This window comes from Marmota monax, unplaced genomic scaffold (genome assembly GCF_021218885.2).
Source record: "Marmota monax isolate L192 unplaced genomic scaffold, Marmota_monax_Labrador192_F-V1.1 WCK01_AAM20220418_F8-fsc00106, whole genome shotgun sequence".
NCBI classification, from domain to species: Eukaryota; Metazoa; Chordata; class Mammalia; order Rodentia; family Sciuridae; genus Marmota; species Marmota monax.
The window spans coordinates 2,314,426-2,336,492 of record NW_026695218.1 but is presented as its reverse complement, the minus strand read 5'-3'; positions in this window follow the sequence as shown (position 1 = coordinate 2,336,492).

The following is a 22,067-nucleotide window of genomic DNA, read 5'->3' as shown; positions in this document are numbered from 1 at the left end:
TTCAAACTCTGGAGGGCTGAGCAACAGATTTCTGGCAAAATTTGAAGTTGCAGTGTCCAGTCAACAGCAATACAGATGCAGAATTCCTCCTTCTAGAGGAGACTCAGCTTTTTCTTATAAAACTTTCATCAGATTGGATGGAGCCTATTGAGGGTAATCTACTCTTCTCAAGGTCAACATTGAAATGTTAGTCAACATCTTTTTAAAAAAAAAGAAATAAAAAGAAAGAAAGAACCTCAGAAACACCTAGACGAGTTTTTAACCAAAAGTTGTAATATAGCACATCCTAGTTGCCATAAAGTAATCTTCATATAGTTGACTCTATTCAGTGGTGAGTTCCCACAGATCTGAGAAAGGGAGAAGCAAAAACTCAGAGAACATATTTCAAAGCTTCTACTGAAAATATCTTCACACCTGACCATATCTGGCTTTAGTTTCACCAGTTTCCTTTCTTTCCTCTCACTCATTCCTACAGAGGAGAGTAATGGACCCTTCCTCCTTCCCACACATGGTACTAGCTCCTTAAACTGCCCTGACTTTAATGTGTTTTGTTTTTTTTTTTTCTAAATGCTCCTACTATGTTTGGAATAATCCCTTCACTAAATTCTCCTGGAATTATCCCATGTGACCTCCCTCTCTTTTACTGAATAGACAAAAACAAACTATGGGTTTGGAAATTACCAGATTACTCCTGTGTAAACCCCAATGTCTAAAGGAAAGCTGAAAATATTTCTGCTGCTGTGCAAGAATTTCGCTTTCACCCTTAGAGAATTCAGCTGCTAAATATAATTTCCAATTTTACTTTTGAACCCTGTTTGTTTGCAGAGATATATCATTTCCCAATCCTCATATGGCTATTACCACCATGATGTTAGATATTTGCAAGTACAACATGGGAAGAAATAAAGCTGAATAATAGGATAAAAATAAAAAAAATAGTCTTCACTGTCAAACTGCTTCAATTGCATCTTACTCTGTTGGAAGCAAAAAAAAAAAAAAAAAGCATTTTTTAGGTCAGTAGTTGGTACCATTTCTGGAACTGTGGTGGAGAAATATGGTACTTTTTCCTCCACTGTTTTTCAACATCTACAACTTGACTCTTCTAAATAGCAAATATGTTGTGTAAAGGAATTGGTGAGTTTTTGTCTTTTTTTGAAGATTGACATGTGACAAGACCTTCCATGTTGCCTCAGTGGCTAAACAGTTGTTGATATAATTTGGACAAGATTTTGATGTAAAAACTACGGAGAAAAATACCATTTTGTGAACTTCCAATAGAGCATAAGCTAGAGTTGATAACTAGAACAGCAAAACTATAGCAAATAACTTCTTTCCCATTATTTGCTGTTTCCTCTATACTTATTTTTTAAAATAGAGTTCTTAGAACCAATTAGTATAGAGGACCATAGCATTTTAAGATTATTAATCTGAAGCAACTGTCATAATAATGATATAAAATTACATTTACTGACTATAATTGAATTTAACAATTATCCCATTTTTATACATTTAAATAACTTCCAGAAGCTCACAATGAAATGATCCCTAGTAATTAATCTTATCCATGAATTTAAATGTTAATCTCTGAATGCAGACATATAACAAATGGTTTATATACATTAGTTTGCTTAAACAACAAGAGTGTATTTCCTCACAGTTCTAGAGAAGGGAGAAGTCCAATACAAAGGTGTCAGCAGGTTTGGTTTCTCAGGAGTCCTCCATTATTGCCTTATGGATTGCTGCTTTCTTGCAGGGTCCTCACAGTCTATTCTCTGTGTACATGAAACCCTGCTGTCTCCTTGTCCAAATTTCCTTTTATTAATGAGAATACCAGTTGTATTGATTTAATATCCCCCATATGACCTCATTTAACCTTAATTATCTCTTTTAAGAGTCCCATTGGTAAACCAGAAGAGTGGAGAAAGAGCAACAGGGAGAGGGGAGAAGGAGGGAATGAAATGGAACAAATTATGTTATATGTATAAATGAATATGCCACAATGAACCCCTCTATTATTTGTAATTACAATGCACTAATAAAAACAAAATGGTCCATTTCCAAATGTCATATTCTGAGGTGCTTAAGATTAGAGATTCAACATGAATTAAAAATTCAGCTCATCACTTTATCAGAAAAAAAATAATGTACTTACATCAGCTTAATGGTGCAAAAGGAGTATACTAAGGATAAATAAAAATTAATGATGTGTTTTCCCACATGGTTGTTTGGCAACTGGATTGCAAGGATGAAGTTGGAACAAAATAGAGGGAATATTTCTCTGAGTTTGTTTTCTTTATAGCACTTATGTTTATATGTATGTTAGTAGGTTAATATTTTGATGGATATGTAGATATACATGAATATATGATGATTTTACCCATGGTTGAAGGAAAAAATGTAAAATCCATGGAAATAAATGAACTACATTTCAAATGACTAATTTGAAACTAATTAGTTTGCTATACTTATTGATACTCATATTTATTTATCTGGGTAACCATTTCTTGCAGATATTCATCAGTAGGATTGTCTATAAATGGAATAAATAAGTTGGGTTAGATGAGACACTTTTATACATTTTATATAAAATAGTCCCCAAAAGTTTATATTTCATATTTCTAATAAATATATTTTTTCAATTCTCATTTGCCTCTTATTTTTGCTTAAAAGCAGCACTACAATAGATCATATATTAATGCAAATTAAAACATCTCTGATTTTTTTAAAAATTAATTACTTTTAAGCAAGAAATGTCTTCTCTCTTAGCCTGGAGTAGTGGTGCATGCCTGGAATCCCAGCAACTCAGGAGGCTGAGACAGAGGATCACAAGTTCAGAGCCAGTCTCAGCAATTTAGCAAATCCCTAAGCAACCTAGTGAGACCCTTTAAAAAAAAAGAAAAAAAAAAGGTGACTGAGGATGTGGTTCAGTGGTTAAGAGCCCCTGGGTTCAATCCTCATGCTATAAACACTAACATTGACATTAACATATCTGTGGTGGTGTTTTCTTAAATATTATGTTCCCTTATGTTCTTCTGTTATGGTTTGGATGCAAGGTAGTCCTGAAAATCTCATGTGTGAGATAATGAAAGAAGGCCTGGAGGAGAAATAATTAGGTTATAGCCTTAACCAAATCAGTGAATTAATCTCTGATGGAATTAACTTGATGGGAGTTGGAAGCAGGTGGGATGTGGCTGGAGTAAGTGGTTCATTGGGAGAATGACTATGGGGGTATATATTTGCATTTGGCAAGTGGAGGCCCCTTTCTCTGTTTTCTGATTGTTGTGTGAGCTGCTTCCCTCCACCACACTCTTCCACCTTACCTTGAGCCCTGAGGAATGGAGCCTGCCATCTATGGATTGAGACCTCTGAAAACGGAAACCCCCCAAAAAACTTTTCCTTCTTTACAATTGTTCTGGTTGGGTCCTTTTAGTGAAAGCAGCAAAAAAAGCTGACTAAAATAGCTTCTATATTTTCATTTTGGAGAAATTTTTTTTCATTGCAACTGACTCTTTTTGTTTTCTTTTATTGGTGCATTGTAATAGTACATAGCAGTAGGATTCATTTTGCCATATTCATCCTTGCACATAAAAATATGTAACATTTCAGGAATCTGGGTGATAACCTTGTGCATTGTAACTGACTATTATGGCCATACTTATACAACATATTGATAAAAGGTATATAAAATGCATATACATTTATGAAAATACACACATGCTACATGTTTATAGTCTATACAGATTATACTGTTCTTTTTTGGTATTTTGAATATTAACTTTGTATTTTCTCTGAGTAACATTAGAGTTAAAAACTTGATTCATAAGAGCATAGACATTTTATCACTAAGAAAAACGAGTTCGGCTACTCAAATTTTTGTGTTTATTATGATAGTTTAAATAACTTCTTTGTAATAATAGATTGCTGTGAAAATAGGAAAACTGGAACAGATTTAAAAGAGCAAACACAATCCAAATTATTTTATTGGAAGATAACATAAAAATAATCTTACTCTTTTTATGGCTGCAATTTTTGATGTTTCTTGCAGTCAGCCTAATTTATTTGTGTTTTAAAAAAAAACCTCTTTGTTCCCACAAGCTAAAATACAGGACTAGGTTCTATTTCCTGGTTAAACACTGCTTTCTTAGTATGTCCACATATTTATATTTAGAAGAAGGAAGTGAGGAGAACAATTCTGTATATAAACTTTTCCATTTGAAGAGTTCTCTTGTTTTGCTCTCAGTAGAGTTGGACTGCTGCATGCATGTTTGTAAATGTAAGCACCCTTGCACAGTCTTGCATTTGTATGTGTCAATGATAGGTCCCTTTCTGTTACTTAGAAACTATTGAATACTTTACACTGTGTTGGCTTTTTAAATGTGTTTTTTTAATATTAAGCAACCAGAAGACCAAAGACTGCATGACCATACTCTCACCCACATCTGGTTACATACAGTTCAACTATTTTAAACTATACACCTTTGTTTCTGGACAGTTGGTACAACGCTAGGTTGTAACTATAATTTGAGTAAGCTGAGTTCATAACCTGTTTTGACATTTAATATGCTCTGACACTCAAAGTTATTTATTTAACCTTAAATAATAATCTGGCAATTTTTAGATGTCAAGTTATCATTAAATCAGAGTTTCTGATTTTTTCTTTCTAAAGAGGTATAGATAAAGCACTACAACAGGGAAGAAAGACAGTGAGAACTTAAAGTTTTCTTTGTCCTGTCTTCAATTTTAATTCTGTGCTGAAGGGTGATAAAGCTGAAGAAAATCCCTAAGAATTTGGAAAAAAAACTGTGTACATAGCTAAAGGAAATGCAGTGTAGACAATGACACACAAGATAAAGAATTGCTGAATCTCCTAAAGGTTTTTGTTCAGATACCAGTATCATTTTCTATAGACAACTGGAGAAGATAAGATGCATATGATGGTACATAGTTCTGAAGATGTATTTTGGTATTTTTTATTTGGTAAACAAAGATTATCTGTTAACAGTTCTAATTGCTCATCTAGTATACTTCTTTTAAATGCACCCTCCATTAGCTACAGAAAACACTACAACTGCTATCAATCACCTTAGAGATACTAGGAAATTTCAATATTTCTGCCTGTTTAACATGTTATTTAAATAGTTAGAGGTATAGTTCAGTGGTAGAGAGCTTGCCTAATACCTATGAGGTCCTAGGTTCCATCAGCACAGCAATATCTTTATCTGTAGCTATGTATATCTATATCAAGTTATAAGTTATGTTGCACAGAATATAAACCTTAACAATTGTACTTTTTAAAAAATAAGCTATCATTACTAGGTATTATTTTGAAAAGAATTTACTTAGATCTATTGACCATTTTCAATTGAGTTATTAGGTAGTATATTTTTGCTATTGATTGTTTGACTTCCTCATATATTCTGGATATGAACATCTTGTTTTGTAAGTCAGACATAAAATACCTCATATTTCGTTATTTTTGCTTGAGGTGACTGGCTATTTTGGATTGTTTAGTGGTTCCATGTAATTTTTAGGATTTTGTTTTAATGTTAGGTGAAGAATGCCATTGGAATTTTGATCAAGACTGCACTGAATCTGTAGATCACATTGGGAAATATGGACCTGTTAAAAATATTGATTCTTCTAATTTATGAACATGGGTATTTTTAAATTTTTTGTGTCAAAATTTTTTATCAATGTTTTATGATTTTTATTAGTTTTGATCTCTTGAAAATGTGATTGCTTTCTTGATCTTTATTTCTGATTTTTGGTTGCTAGAACATAATAATGCTACTCATTTTTAATGTTGACTTTTTATTCTGAAACTTTTCTGAATTCTTTTACTAGTTTCAATAGTGGTTTAGATGAACTTTTTTTTTGGTTTGGTTTTCTATATAAAATACCATCTTATCTGAAAATAATGATAATTTGACTTCCTGTTTTCCAATCTCTTTTTCTTGCCACATCTCTCTGCTAGGACTTCCAGTACTATAAAAGTGGTGAAAGTGGGTATTCTTGTTTTGTTCCAGGTCTTTGAGAGAAAATTTTCATCTTTCCCCCATTCACTATATTAGCTTTTGGCCTCTTTTAGGTAATTTGTTATTATCACACATACATTCCTTCTATACCTAATTTGTTCAAAAATTTTATAGTTCAAGGATGCTGAAAATTGTCAAATATCATTTCTGCATCTATTGAGATAATCATATGGCTTTCATACTTTGTTGGGTTGATATAGGATATTACATTCATGGATTTGTGTACATTGAAATATATTTGCATCTCTGGGACTAACGTTACTGGATCAGGGTGAATGATTCTTTCAATGCACTGTTGAATTTGGTTTTCTAGGATTTTGTTGAAGACTTTTGCATCTTCACTGATTAAATACATGAACCTCTAGTTTTCTTTCCTCATGTCTTTGTTAGGACCCATAAAATGAATTGGGAAATATTCTTTCTATATCCATTTTTTTGAACAGTTTGGGGAGGACTGGTATTATTTCTTCTTTGAATGTTGAGTAGAATTCAACAAAAGAGTCATCTGGTCCTGGGCATTTATTTCATGGAAGACATTTTATTGTAATTTGTTCTTATTACACACAGTTGGTCTTCTCAAGTTTTCTATCTCTTCATGGTTCAATCCTGGTAAATTGCATGTGTCCAGGAATTTACCCATTATTTCAAGTTATCTACTATGTTGGTGCATAGATGTTTGCTGTTAAAAACAATCTGAAGGGGCTAGGGATATGGCTCAAGTAGTAGCGTGCTTGCTTGGCATGCGTGAGGAACTGGGTTCGATCCTCAGCATCACATAAAAATAAAATAAAGATTTTGTGTCCACCTAAAGCTAAAAAATAAACATAAAAAAAAGATCTGAAATGGTCCTTTGTATTCTGTGATGTCCGTTGTAATATCTCCTTTTTTCATTGCTCATTTTGAGTTTCTCTCTCTCTCTCTCTCTCTCTCTCTCTCTCTCTCTCTCTCATTAGTTGGTCTAGCTAACAGTTTGTCCGTTTCGATTATCATTTTTAGGACTAGCTCCTTATTTAATTGATCTTTTGTATTGCTTTTTAAAATCTTTCAATTATTTTTTCTGTGGTATCAATTATTTCTTTCCCACTACTATTTTTAGGTTTGTTTTGCCTTGCTAAGTTGTTGAAATGCAGGGATAGGTTGTTTATCTGAGATCTTTGTGCTTTTTAATGTATTTAAGTTGCTATAAACTTCCCTCTTATTATTGTTATTACCATATACCATAAGTTTTAGTAAGATTTGCTTTCATTTTCATGTGTTTTGAGAAATGTTTAAAATTCCTTTTTTTGTTTCTGTTTTTTTCATTTATTGGTTGTTTCAGAGTAATTTTTGAAAATTTTCATGTACATGTATAGTTTTCAAAGTTTTTCTTGTTATTGATTTCTTATTTTATTGCATTTTAGTCAGGAAAGTTACTTGCTAAGACTTCAATTTAAAAAAAAAATTGTTATCGAGTCTTGTTTTGTGGCTTTTCATGTGATCTATGTTCAAGATTGCTCCATGTGTTTATGAGAAGTATTTGTATTTTATAGCTGTTGCACAGAATACTCTGTAGATGTGTGTTGAGTTCATTTGGTGTAGGATGCAATTTAATTTTGCTATTTTAATATTTAATATTTGCCCTATATATTTAAGTGCACTAATATTGGGTTCACATATAATTAGAATTATTTTGCTGAATTGACCCCTTTATTGATACATAACTATCCAACTTGTCTTTATTTTTTTGCTATAATATCTATTTAATCTGATAAAAGTATGACTATTGCTACTTTCTTTGGACTCCATTTGAATATAACATGTTATTAAGGTAATTATCAGTATGTGAGGACTTAATACACCCATTTTGTAATTTATTTCCTAGTTTTATTGTAGTTCCCTTCTTATTCCTTTTGGTTAATGGTTTTCTCTAGTAGTGGGTTTTGTTTCCTTGATTTTAGTGTTTTTTTCTCTGTACAACAGAGAATTTTGGTATTAAGAAACTTGGAGAACCAACTTTCCTGGAAAAATAACATTAATGTCATAGAAAATGACATTTTCCAAATCCTAGGAAGAAAATAGAACAGCAGCTTCCCTTGATGAGTTCAATTCTTGTTCAACAGGAATATTCATCAATTAAATTAACTGAATGGAATAGGCATAAACATTGCTTTGCAGGGAATTCCAATATCATGTTGTTATAGTGGGCAACCTTAATCTAAATAGCGTTGAATTTTAATATTACTATTATGCATGCCCATCCATTGTCCTGAATCAACACTCTTTCCTATTCTTATAAAACCAAAGCTGGAGTAAAAAAATATTGTTCCAAAATATAAATCTTACATAAACACCCTTTTTAAGATCTATGAAGAAAATGTGCACTTGTTACTAGAGTTTCTTTATAGCTGTTTCAAGTTTTATATAAAAAATGGCAGTGGAAAAACCAGTGTAGCCTCAGTGGAGGGATGGATATCAAACTAGGAATATCCACAGAAGGTCATTCTTATAACAGTGTGTGTGTGTGTGTGTGTGTGTGTGTTTAAATTTTCTACTATCTCCAGCTTTTAGCAACCCTGAGAAATATTGTCTCAGCATTTATAAACTGTAAGCTGACTGAGAGGTTTTATTAGTGTTCGTTGATAACTACAGTCTCATCATACAGGTATTGATACTTGTTAATAGTAAAATGAAAAATAAAGAAAGCAATCCTAGAACCTCAAGTCACTGAAGGTGAGGCAAATCTATGCAATTATATAGTAAAGTGATGTGTAGGGAGTGAGGGTAATAGGCACAAAGGAGCCGGGAAGGCATCCTTATATATTTTTTATGGATCATGAATTCACACATGTAACTTCTTCTTCCCAATATTTTTTCCATCTTTCTTTGCTGCAGTCTTGGAAAATGCATATATAGAGAGAATCCAAACAAATGATACACTGAGAGCAATTTTGAGAAATAGAAAGGAAAATTGTTTATGTGTTTGGGGGTTAGACAGTTGAAAGGTCAGTTATATATTAGAAAATTCATTTCAAGACTAGAAAGGTTAGTAGTCTGGAAAAAATTCCCTGTTGAAATAAATAGCCATATTCTTCAGAAAAGCAGGCTGTCAAAAGCAAAGAGCAATTTACATGGGCACACCATAGAAGCCTTGGGATGAAAGCATGTTCCTTGACACTTGCAACAGAAAAATGACTTGAAGGAATTCGAGCTGACTGTAGGTCTCCATTTCTTTTAAAGACACATGAGGGATTGTTATATATTTCTTATTCTGAAACAAATTTTTCAACCTCCTTGGAAGATAAATGTTCAAATAATAAATTGTCAAGCAATTCACTGGAAGTAGAAATCTGCAGACACATTGCTTATAGAATTATTATTCAGTTTATAATTAAAACTGCTAGAAAGCTAGTGGTCCTTTTTTCCTCTGTATTATTCTGAATAACTATTAAAACAAAATATATAAAGTATTCCCTTTATGTAATTATAATCCTAACAGCACTTATTAAATTCATCACAGCAGTTTGAATAAATACATATCACAATCAAGTATGTCTTCAGACTTACTGTGTTTCACCATACAATCATCACCACTGCATTAACATATATTCATGAATATTATGTTTATTGTAATCTTGCAACTGGACAGTTTAGTAATACATTATTTTACATAATACCAGAACCATGAAAAAAAACTTCATATAATGGTCACACCCTAATTATTTGCAATAAAATAAAATAAGGCATAAAATCTGTAATGTTAATGTAGAGAAATGTGGTAATATTTTTACACATACATATATGAGCCATGTTAATATATTATTAAGGTATCTTAATAATAATGAAATATAGTAAATTTGAATTCACCAATCTTCTTAATATGCTGGTCTTTATGATTTTCTGTTGTGAATTAATTAAACTGGTATAAATAAGAAAATAAAACTTTCACTTTCTTTTTTCCCAGTGCTGTGGCTTGAACTCTGGGCCTGACTGGTGCCAGGTAAGCACTCCATCACTGAGTGATGTTCCCAGTCCTTAATTTCTTGAATAAGTTGACACCAAAAAAATTTGTAGGTTAAGGAAAGTTACACAATTTTGAAATATCAAATAAAATTATAGCTGAAGTTTGTATCTTTAATTTTTTTTCCTTCAGAATACTATTTTCCTCACTAAAAATTAAGACAAAAATATAAATCCTTTTATTGAGTGATCTTGAAATAATTTCCTCATAAAGTCACACTTTGCTTTCATTTTCCATATCCATAAAAGACATACGCTAAATATTGGCTTTTTCATCATCGTTTTTCAATTCAGTGGCTTTTCTAAATTATTCATAGAAGACTAGGAGTGTATTTTATATCAAAGTGCATATACTTTCAATGTTCCTTTGAAACTCATGATCAATATAATAGTAAATATAATTCAATTACTCTAACTCACCAGTGTTTTCTTTTCCTAGCATATGACAACTGTCCAGAAACATCAATACTCATGATTGATGGACCAGACACGTTACTCAGGAGAGTCTCGAGTTTGGATGGTGATTCTTTCTTAGGATCATCTAGAGTAAATACAAGCAGATGGAAGCCATGTGTGCTACAGCTTTCATGTCAAATATCAGTATGAATATATTCTCCCAAATAATCCTTTGAGCTCAAGAGAATTTTGGTCTCAATCATGAATTATTCCTTTTTTTCTCACTTATATTACTTCTGTAAATCCACTAGAGTGTTTGTTTAAGTGAGATTTTTTTTTCTATTTAAAATGAGAGAAATTGCCTGAGAAAGTCCAACATTACCCATGAGAAATAAAACCCTTTGCTTTTAGTAGTATTACAGAATTTTTTAATATACTCTTGGTACATGACTTTAAGTAGCTCAAAATCAGCAATTATGAAATTGACAAATGCTAATTATTGAGAGAGAATTTTGTTAATTAGAGCTAATTTATTTTTTATTTTGCAAAAAGAACTGTGTCTTTTTCCAAGAGGATTTTAAAGTTTTTCCATTAACTGGGCATTTAAAGTTGCATAAGGCTTTATTAAATTTTTATTCATTTCTGAGTTGGATTGCAGTTTGAACAATTAACAAACAACCCATTTCTAAAAGATTTTTAATAACTTGTTTGATCATACTCTACATTGATCATTTATTCTAATTTACCAAAGAAGGGAAACTAAGAAATTGAAATTTTAGTTGCATGATGAATAATTCAGCTCCCAACCATGAACATTAATGATAAAGTCATAAATAACATAATTTGAGCTATGATAAAATATAAAAACTGATGGTGGCCACCCTTGTTCTTCTTAATTTGATTCCCGGCTAATGCAGGCTGTGATAACATAAACAGTCATTATGAGAAGTGAGGATAAACACTCATACTCTTTTAGACATTCCTGTGTAACAGGCAAGAGATGGTCACTAGATTCACAGAATCCAAAACTAATATATAAAGCACCTTTTCAGAATTTGTAGAACGGGCCTAAAGGTCAATGTAAGAACCATAATTTTGTTATAATCGCAGCTTCAAGTAAAAACTCAAAAATTGGGTTATGGCACAATGAAGCAGAGATATTCCACTAAAAGATTGTAACATCTAAACTTGTGTTTTCCTTTTATGTACAATTTAAATGTGATGACAAAAATATTAGGAAACTTTTTCTAAACCAAAAAAATGACTCATAACTCCACCCTTCAAAATAATTTATTCTTCCCTATTTTCCTATTATTTTCTATTACATTTCATTTATAATTTTATCACAATAACGAAGTTAGGAAATATTTTATTGTGAGCTCTACATTTGTATTTAACAAGACAACATAATCATTTCCATGATTTTATAGTCTTCATATTTCTATTTTTCATAGCCAGAAAATATTTTAATCAAGATACCTTGGCATTTACCTAGCCAATACATCAGAATTTTTATTTATATTTATATAGATTTAGTTTTTTAAATTTAATTATTTAAAGCAGTATCTGTAGTCCCTGATTTAATTTCTACTTGTTTTTTAAATTATTTTAATTGTACAAATTTATAGGGAACAGTGTGAGGATTTGGTATATATATACAGTATGCAATGATCAAATCAGAGTTGTTAACAATTCCATGTCCTTAAAAATGTTTTAAGACTTTTGATTAGCACATAATGATTTTACATATTTTTGGGGTATACACTGATATTTTAATACATGTATACAAATAATGTTCTGCTCAAATTAGGGTAATTGACATTTCTAGCTCCTTATCATTACCTTGTTTAGAGATTTTAAGTTTTTTTCTTCCAATTATGTATGGAATATATAATAGATTATCATGAACTATACTCCCCCTACTATCTGTAGAATGCCAGAACTTACTCTTCTATATAACTGTGTTTGAATTATGGAACCTCCTACTAGTCTTCCCTTCCTTAACCTTCTCTGCCATTTATAATCACTATCATATATTCCAATTGACCTTATTGTTTCACAACCAAATATGAGAAAAAACATAGGGAATTTGCCTTTCTGCATCTGACTTATTTCACTTGACACAATGTTCTTCACTTCCATCTGCTTTACTGAAAATGATATATTTTTATTATGGCTGAATAATATTCCATTGTGTAGAAATAACACACAAACACACACACACACACACACATTTTCTTTATTTACTCATGCAATGATGGGTACTGTTTTAGTCAGCTATTTTGCCACTGTGACTAAAAGGACCCAACCAGAACAATTGTAGAGGATTAATGAGTTTAATGAGGGCTCAGGGTTTCAGAGCTCTTAGTCCATAGAAGGATGGCTCTGTTCTTCAGGTCTTGAGGTGAGATAGAACATCAGGGTGGAAGAGTGTGGCAGAGGGAAGGGCTCACATGATGATCAGAAAGCAGAAAGGTCTTCAATTGCCAGATATAAATATATACTCCAAAGCCATGCCCCCAATGCCCACCTCCTCCAGTTACACCCTACCACTTCATCTATTAATTAGTTAATTCCTATCAGGAGATTAATTCACTGATAGGTTTAATGATATAACCGAATCATTTCTTCTCCAAACTGTCTTGAACTGTCTCAATGAGCTTTTGGGGGACACTACATCTAAACCTTAACATTTCACCCCTAGACCACAAAAGCTCACACAAATGCAAAATATATTTAGCCCATGCCCAAGAGTCTGCATAGTCTCAACAGTTCCAAGATTGCTCAATGTTCAAGTCCAAAGCCTTGTCAGAGGCAAGACAATCTCACACTATGAGCTTATGTAAAATTAAAAGCAATTAACAAGTATTGAACATATAATGGTACCGAGTAAGCATTTCCATTCACAGAATTAGGGACATAGAAAGAAGAAGGTGGGTAAGCACATTGAAAAAAATTTCCTAGACTCCCTTGTGCAAGAAGGCTGTCCCACTGCTCTCTTCTTTTGTTGGAGGTTACCAGGAATTGAACTCAGGAGCATTCAACCACTGAGCCTCATCTCCAGACCTATTTTGTATTTTCTTTAGAGACAATATCTGAGTTGTTTAGCACCTTACTTTTGCTGAGGCTGGCTTTGAACTTCAAGATTATCCTGCTTCCTTTGCTCTGAAGATGCTTTTTAGTTTGATATAGTCCATCTGTCCATTTTTGCTTTTGTTTCCTGTGCTTTTAGAGTGTTATCCAAAAAAGAAAAAAAATTGTTGCATGTAATCATTACATAGTTTTGGATCCTAAATTTAAGTTATCAATGCACTTGATTTATTTTTTATATAGGGAGAAAGTCGGGGTCAAATTTCAATCTTCTGCATGTAAATATCCACTGTTCCCAGTCATTTATTGAAGATATTTTACTATTTCTATTGTTTTGGGCACCTCTGTAGAGACTCAGTTGGCTATAAATGCTTGTGGTTATTGCTGGACAATCTATTCTGATTCAGTGCATTCTGTGTCTGTTTTCAATGCCAATGTCATGCAGTTTTGACTTCTGAAGCTTTTAGTAGTATGTTTTAAATCTAGGTATTGTTATACCATTAGCTCTTTGTGCTCATGATTGCACAAAGCCTATGTTTTAATATATAATAAATGCTATATAATTAGAGAACAGGTCTAAATATGAAAGGATGATTTAATGCCCTTACTGCACTTGTAATTATTCTAGCATTGAAATTATATCAGATCTTCAAATATAACAAGATTTTCTGTTTCTAAACTGAGAAGTCTTCTTTCCTGAGCTCTTAGTTTATTATGCAAAAAGAGATGCCCAAATTACCCTAGGTACATGTATGAAGACACAAATAATGTGACTCTACTCTGTGTACAACCAGAGAAATAAAAAACTGTGCTTCATATGTGTACTATGAAGTGAAATGCATTCTGCTGTCATGTATAACAAATTAGAACAAATAAATTAATTAAGAAAATAAGTGATACCCAAAAAGAAAAAAAAATAAGTTTTATAAAAGAAAAAATCTCAGATTAAAGTATTCAATTTCTTCTTACTTTGGCTAACTTGGAAAATGGTGAAGGCTCTTTCCATATCTCTACACATGGGTTGTTAAGATCAAGTGATGAAGATGTGGAAAGAGCTTTATAATACAATTGAAAATAAATGAAAGAGAATTATTCATTATTGCTATTCAAAATTTTGTTTAAAACAGATATATGTTATCATTATAAATAGAGTCATTATGAGTCCACTTTCATTTTTTCTTTTTGCTGTTCATTCATATATGGTTTTAGAACTTACGTCTTAACTTCAAGAGATTTTTTTTATCATATCTCCCCTGACATCTTTGTCATTCTCCCTTCTTTATAGACTCTCAATTCAGATTCATTGTCTTCTGGTCTAACTCAATTCCTGACCATTCTCCAACCCACAAACTCTTCCAGTGTAGTGTCAGCACAGATTCTCAGTCATTGGAACAATTACTTGTATTTTTAAGTACTTCTATGAAGATGTTGTATGCTAAAGTTAACTTTCTATGTTTGTTAGTTTGTACTTTTATTTTTCATTATCAATGTATAAAGGAGTTTGAAGGGAGGGAGGAATTCTTCTTATTGTTCATTACCACTTCCACATTCACTCTTCATTCTCATGTTCTGAACCTCCAGTCCATACAATGCTCAGGCTAACTAGATTATTCTGACTGCTGCTTCTCTTAATTTTATTCTTCTACAAAATTTGGGGTCATTTCAACCTTATTTCTTGAAGATTTTAACATATGGCTCACTTTTCCTTCTAGGTCACAATGATGATTACTTATTTTCTTTTAACCAATTTCAACCATCTGTCCCTGCATCCTGCATCACCATTTTTTCCTTGGGATACAATTAATTTCACAATTTATGTTTAATCTCACTCTGCTATTGTTTCAGATGAGGCATAAAAAATGTTGAAGTTCTAACATTTTCTCCATTATTACCATAGAGGCAGAGATATATAAACTGATGAATAAGAACATTACAAATTCTTATAATCAATATAAATTTGGTGGTTTGCCCAAGATTGATATAAAATTGAAAAGTAAAAACAAATTATATTCAACTATCTGCATTTGAATATGATCCTGTTTTTAAATTTTCTACTAAATGGAAGTTACTGGAATTTTCTAATTTAATCCAAAATTCTTTATGCAGTAAAGTTTAAAGAATTAATGAGCTAAACTAATTTGTGAAAATAAGTTAAGTCAATATTATTTTAGGAAACAGTGTTGGTATTACTCATGCCAATGAAAGATGTTTTAAATGAGACAGACATTTAAAAGATAAATTGCATTGTGCATATTTAAGATACACAGTGTAATATTGTAAGGTACATATTTATTAAAATCATTACTGTAGTGGAACAAATTAACATATCCATCCCTGGTTGCCTAAACTATCTTTTAAACCAGTCTAATTATCTTTCTTTCTTCCAATATGTTCACCAAAAAATGCTTCCCATTTTTACATCATCAACAGTAAACATAACTATGAAACATCCTCATGAAAATAGTTATAAAATTGATGAAAATTAGTCATAGATCATTTCTGTGTGATATAAAATAAAATATATAGAATAAATAAATATTTATCCTTACATTTGAAAATTTGTTTTATTTATAATATGCATTACTTCCAATTTCTACTTGATACGCACACACACACACACACACACAAACACACAAAAACACACATACATCTAGGAGAAAAATGGGAGGGAGATTCTAAAATAAAAGTAATGTACAATTGACCATTTTAATGAATACTTAAGGGATTAAGTGACTTGGTAAAGTAACCAGAGTGTCCACATTAGAAATTGGAACTCAGCGTGTTTTTCATCTGATCACTGATGGTATGTATGTTATATCAAGTTGTCAACTGAAGATTTTTTGTTATTTTGTTAGGTGTTTCTTCTTTTTGTGAATCAGCTGATTTGCTCCCAAATTAACTTCAATTCTGTAACAGTATGTCACTACCCACTTGTTAATGTGGGAAGAATAACAAGAGTCAGAACCACCATTGTATTTGTGGTTGTATTTAATAAGGCTCCTAACTTGAGTTTACTTCTGGAATCACATAGATGAATCCTGAGAACCCAATAACCTTCCTATAATCACATAGTCTAGACCATCCACACTCTTCACATGACTTCTGGAATTGCTTCTGTTATATGCCTTACTGCCTAAGTATTTTCCGTCAGTTGAGTTAGACTAAGTTAATTAGTGTTATTCCAGTAAAAAGAAGAAAGATGAACTTTGTGATTGTTATTTTTCTTTTCCTCTTTCATACAAAAAATTATAGCCACCATCACAACTATATTTAAAATAAAATGTCCAAATACTGCACAACTGCTCATGTTCCCAGTAATCTCCATATAAATCAGCAATGTGATGAAAGTGAGCCTAAAGTAATATTGTGATTCTAGGCTACAATCTTGAAAGTATGTTATTTTCTACCCTGAAAAAACTGACCCAGTTTTATTTCTCCAATTGTTAAAGGTGGCACACTTTTAAGACAGAAATAATACTATGAAACTGATCAAGAAAAAAACAATCTAAATAATAAATTAGTAGATTGCAAGAGTGATCCACTCACTTGTGTTTTTTTTTTTCCCAGAGTAACTTAGGAAATATAAGTTTATAAAGAGTTCATATTTTTACATACATTATTGACACTTTATGCAGAAAACATTGAAAACTGTAGGTAGGTCTTTACACATAAATATGCATCTGGACATGTGTACCAGGTCACATCACCTCTTCTCTCATGGTAAAAAGAGTTTGTGCTTTGGAAGATGAGGGAAATAATTTGTTTTTTGTTACCTTCTTTTTCACTCCAAGTTTTGTCACAGACACTGACAGTTTTTACCTAGCAGCTTATTATTACTCTTCTTCCTATTTGTAATTATTTTTAGCAATACAAATTTAAATGTTTCATTACTTTCCATTTTATACCATATATTAAGTGGGAAAGTTTTTGCTTAAAATATTACAAATGAAAGGAAAAGTCAGTGCAGACTACTCTTCAAATAATTCTGCTCTCATTTGTGGGCTTTTTTTAATATTTGGATAAACATTCAATAGTGAAATGGTTATATTAAGAAAATTATATATTTTAGTGTTGTGAGGAACATTCATACTGTTTTCCATAGTGGTGGTACTAATTTAAATTCCCATTAGCAATGTATAAGAGTTCCTTTTTCTAAACTTACTTACCAACATTTATATATATATATATATATATATATATATATATATATATATATATATATATAACAATTATTTTATTTATATATGATAGCAGAATACATTACAATTCTTATATATATAATGCACAATTTTTCATCTCTCTGGTTATATACAAAGTATATTCACACCAATTCATGTCTTTATACATGTACTTTGGATAATAATGTCCATCACATTCCACTATAATTTTTAACCCTATACCCTCTTCCTGCCCCCACCCAACTCCACCCTATCTGAGTTCATCTGTTCCTCCCATGCTCCCCCTCCCTACCCCACCATGAATCAGCTTCCTTATATCAGAAAAAAAACATTCAGCATTTGTTTTTTGGGGAAAGGCTTACTTCACAGAGTATTATCTTCTCTAATTCCATCCATTTACCCGCAAATGCCATGATTTTATTCTCTTTTAATCAAGAATCAATAAATGGGATGGACTCAAACTAAAAAGGTTCTTCTCAGAAAAAGAAACAATCTGTGAAGTGAATAGAGAGCCTACATCTTAGGAGCAAATCTTTACCCCTCACGCATCAGATAGAGCTTAATCTCTAGGGTATATAAAGAGCTCAAAAAGCTAAGCACCAAAAAAAAAGTCAATAAATGGGTCAAGGACTTGAAGAGACACTTATCAGAAGATATGCAATCAATCAACAAATATATGAAAAAAATGTTCATCATCACTAGCAATTAGAGAAATGCAAATCAAAACCACTCTAAGATTTTATCTCACTCCAGTCAGAATGGCAGATATTATGAATACAAACAACAATAATTGTTGGCGAGGATGTGGGGAAAAAGGTACACTCATACACTGCTGGTAGGACTGCAAATTTTGCAGCCAATATGAAAAGCAGTATGGAGATTCCCTGGAAAATTGGATGTGGAACCACCATTTGATCCAGCTATCCCTCTCCTTGGTCTATAACCAAAGGTCTTAAAAACTGCATGCTACAGGGACACAGCCACATCAATGTTTATAGCAGCACAATTCACAATAGCTAAACTGTGGAAGCAACCCAGATGCCTTTCAATAGATGAATGGATAAAAAAAAATGTGGCACATATACACAATGGGATTTTTATATATTTTCATGATAGCCATTTTTAACTGGGATTGGATGGTATATCACTGTAGTTTTTTTAAAAAATGTTTATTTGTTCTTTTTAGTTATACATGACAGTAGAATGTATTTTGACATATTATACATACTTGGAGCATAACTTCCCATTCTTATAGTGGTACATGATGTGGAGTTATGCTGGTCATCTATTCATACATGAACATAGGAAAGTTATGTCTAATCATTCTACTGCCTTTCCCATTCCAATCCCCACTTCCTCCTGTTCAATCTGGTGAGCCTCCACTCCTCTGTTCTCCCACCCTATGTGAGTCAGCATCCACATATCAGAAAGAACACTTGGTCTTTGGTTTTGGGGGGATAGAATTATTTCACTTAGCATAACAGTCTCAAGTTTCAACAATTTACCTGCAAATGCCATAATTTCATTCTTTAAGGATAAGTAATATTCCATTGTATATATGTACCATATTTTCTTCATCTGTTGAAGGGCATCTTGGTTTGTTTCCTAGCTTTGCTATTGTGAATTGAGCTGCTATGAACATTGATGTGACCAAGCCGTTGTAGTATGCTGATTCTAAGCTCTTGGGGTATATGCTGAGAGAAATAACTGGGTCAAATGGTTGTTCCATTCCAAGTTTTCTGAGGAATCTCCATACTGATTTATAGAGTGTGGCAGTCCCATCATCAATGTATGAGTGTTCCTTTCGCCCCCACATCCTCATTAACATTTATTATTACTTGTATTCTTGATACTTAACCTCTGACTGGAGTGAGATGAAATATCAATGTAGTTTTAATTTGCATTTCTCTAATTGTTAGTGATGTTGGACTTTTTTCATATATTTGTTGACCAATTGCATTTCTTCTGTGAAGTATATCATAAATTTCTTTGCCCATTTATTGATTTTTTGGTGTTTTTTTTAGTTCTTTTTATATCCTGTAGATTATTGCTGTATCTGAGCTGCAGGTGACAGATATATTCTTCCAAGCTGTAAGCTCTTTCTTTATGTTCTTGATTGTTTCCTTTGATGTGAAGGTTTTTGGTTTGATACTATCCTACTTGTTGATTCTTGATGAACAATGCTTTTGAACAGTTTTGCACATATTTATTAACTATTTGTATTTATTCTTTTGAGAAGTGTCTATTTAAATAATTTTTCTGTATTTAAAATTAGATTACATATTTTGTTGCCATTGTTATTTTTTTTAAAATTTTTTATATATTCTGTATATTAACCCCCCCTTCAGATGAATGACTGGCAGATACTTTCTGTCATTCTCAGGTTGTCTCTTCACTTTGTTGATTGTTTCCACTGCTATGCAGAAGCTTTTTAATTTGATGTAATCCCATTTGTCATTTTTACTTTACTGTGTTTCTGGGGTCCTATCCATCAAATGATTGCCTGGATCAGTATCCTTTTTTAAAAAAATAGTTTGTTATAATTAGTTGTACATAACTGTATAATGCTTTTTGACACATTGTACACAAATAAAGCACAGCTTCTCATTCCTCTGGCTGTACATGGTGCAGAGTCACACCCATAGTGTAATTATGCATGTATATAGGGTAATAATGTATCTTAAAGTGTTTTCCCTATATTGTCCTTTAGTAATTTCTAAGTTCAGATCTTATATTAATGTCTTTATCCATTTTGATTTGGTTTTTGTACAGAGTGAGAGACCATCTCTCAACCTTGAATTCTGTTTAATGGTTAGGGGGAAATGCTGCAACTAATTCCTCCCTTAAAGGTGAAGCAAGTGACAAGTGGCCAGGATCTTCTCATCAAGAATTCAATGAGAAAAAAGGCAAGACTGGTACCAATAGGAAAAAGTAAAAGACACTATGATTATTTTTACTCTATTTGTTTGCCTAACAAGCCTAATGTTGTAATATAAATAAAATGTGGTTTTTAATCATAAAACATTGAGTCTCCTCAAAACCTAACCATCGACATGAATTAAACTTTCACAGTTTAACTCTTTCAATGTTTAAATATCATTTTGGTTTGTGAAGAAGTTTTATGGCCCTTTATATCTTTATGTATTAGCCAAATAATATGAGGAAAATATTTAACCCTTACAAAGCTCCTATTTATTGGATATTAATATCTTGTAACAGCATCCAATAAGTTGTAACTTTATATTATCATTACTATGGAAAAAATGTATTCGCTTTTTGTGACATTATTTAATAAACCTTATGTGTCCAAATAGTTACTTATAATCTCTGCATCAAATATTTAATAGTTTTCGTTGAAAAGTTTAAATTATTTGAAATATATTTTGAGAACGAGATAAGGGCATCACCTCCAGTTCATTAAATATCTTCTGAATATTCCTTGAATAGTGTGTTTTTAAAACCAAATTTTAAACACTATCTTAATTATATTCCCAATATCTATTTTCAGATACATTATAGACATTTCTTGTGATCTATTGATTTATTTTAGAAAGATGTCATTATGTTCTAATTTTTAAAATATCAGTGTGTGTCTTCTATCTATATAAATCTCTAGCTCTGTTGGTTAAATTAGTTTTTAAAGAATGCTTCATTCTTCAATTACACATATATTAGCACTCTTGAATTACACATATATTAATTACTGTGTTTCTTATTGATCAAAAGCTTTACTTATATGCCCCTATAATTTTCAATAACTTGTGATATTTAGATTTAGAATTATAGATGTAGGTTTACATTTGAACACTTTTATTTTCTTTTTCTTTCTTGTTTTTTTTAACCTTTAACTATTTCATTATTTAACAGTATTTTGATTGGTTTACCTATGATTTTTGCTAAATGTCATTTGTTCAAAATCATTTTCAATTACAGATAAGCCTCAAAGGGATTACTATTTAAATCTTTGTATATACTTGAAATTTGAGTTGGTATGTCAATTTTTTTCCATACCATTTTGCCCACATCACAAAAATATTATTATCAAATTTTTAAATTTTATGAACTGTAAATGTTAAATGAAATGTAAATGAAAGTGGTATAACAGCTATTTTGTGTTTCCTTTCATATATAGAGAAGGAAGATTATATTTTCTCATGTTTAAAGATTTTTTTTAGCTATTATAGTATGATCTAATCAATTTTTGTAGGGTTTATATTGTTTTCTTATGGAATTTTATCAAAAGTCTGCATACATTAAAGATATTTGTATGTTGTGTAATTTCTTTCTAATAAAAACTTTGTGTTTTTTCTTATTTTTATTAATAGTTTTCTTATGTCTTTCAAGATATGAAGATGTGCTGTCTCCTATATTT